This window comes from Dunckerocampus dactyliophorus, chromosome 19 (assembly GCF_027744805.1).
Source record: "Dunckerocampus dactyliophorus isolate RoL2022-P2 chromosome 19, RoL_Ddac_1.1, whole genome shotgun sequence".
NCBI lineage: Eukaryota > Metazoa > Chordata > Actinopteri > Syngnathiformes > Syngnathidae > Dunckerocampus > Dunckerocampus dactyliophorus.
The window spans coordinates 5879551-5880662 of NC_072837.1; positions in this window are offsets into that span (position 1 = coordinate 5879551).

Consider the following 1112-nt stretch of genomic DNA (forward strand, 5'->3'; position numbering starts at 1 on the left):
CTCTGGAACCTTGTGATGTACAACACAATGAGATGCACGACATCCGGTTATTCCCTCCAAAATAAAGTTGGCCCTACCAACGTTGTAAATCAGTGGTCCCCAACCCTTTTTGGCCCACGGACCGGCTTGTGTTCCTACAAATCTCCCGCGGAACGGGGTGGGAGGGGGTACATTATACATTATAACGACCTAATTTATCTTATTTATTTTGTATTGTGTAAAAGTAAGACATGAATAACATCAAATTAAAAGCACAAAATGAATACCGACCCGCCATCCACCAGTTCAAGTTCCAGCCAAGTTTTTCCAGAAAGATTATTACATCGCTGTTTGACGTGTGTGGTAAAAGACAGTGGCTAGCATGAATGAACTTGAGACAAATGTGCACATTAGCATTCAATAAGTCATCAAAACTTACCTTTATGCATTCCCACATAGTATCAGCATTTGAGGCCAAATATGAGGTGAAAAAATGGTAAAAATACAGTAGTAGTCTATCTGTGCGGCATGAGATAAAGTTAGCACACGCACAATGGACATGCGTCAAGTAAGACGGATGTAACAGAGAGACTCCGGACACTTTTCAAAATAAAACAAAAGAAATAATGGAAAATATTTTTTCTTTCTGTGCGGCCCGGTACCAAATGACCAGGGGGTTGTGGATCGCTGTTATAAATGCTTTATATTAAATTCATTATGTACAAAAAATAACACGAGCAGCACGCATTCTTAAATGTTAGGTTTGTTGTTGATTGGGTGGTTGGAAAAAAATGTCATAAGAAAAAAATATTCAGTATATTAAATGTTAAATACATGACAAAATAATTAGATTTATTTGTAAAGATGCATGTGAAATTAAATCTGAAAAGTTAATTACATACTATACTTTGCCATAACTTCTTCTTAACACTTGGCTATAAAGAAAATAAATGAATAAATGAGAAATAATATTTCTATGCTGGCTTCTAGCTGCTACTGTAAAAACAGAAGCTTGTGCAAAAGGTCATCCATGCAGACTGTATATACTGTATATAATGACTGTATATACAGTAAGTATAATGATTACACGAACAGTGACTGAAAAGCCAGCCAATGACAGCACAGTGAACCAT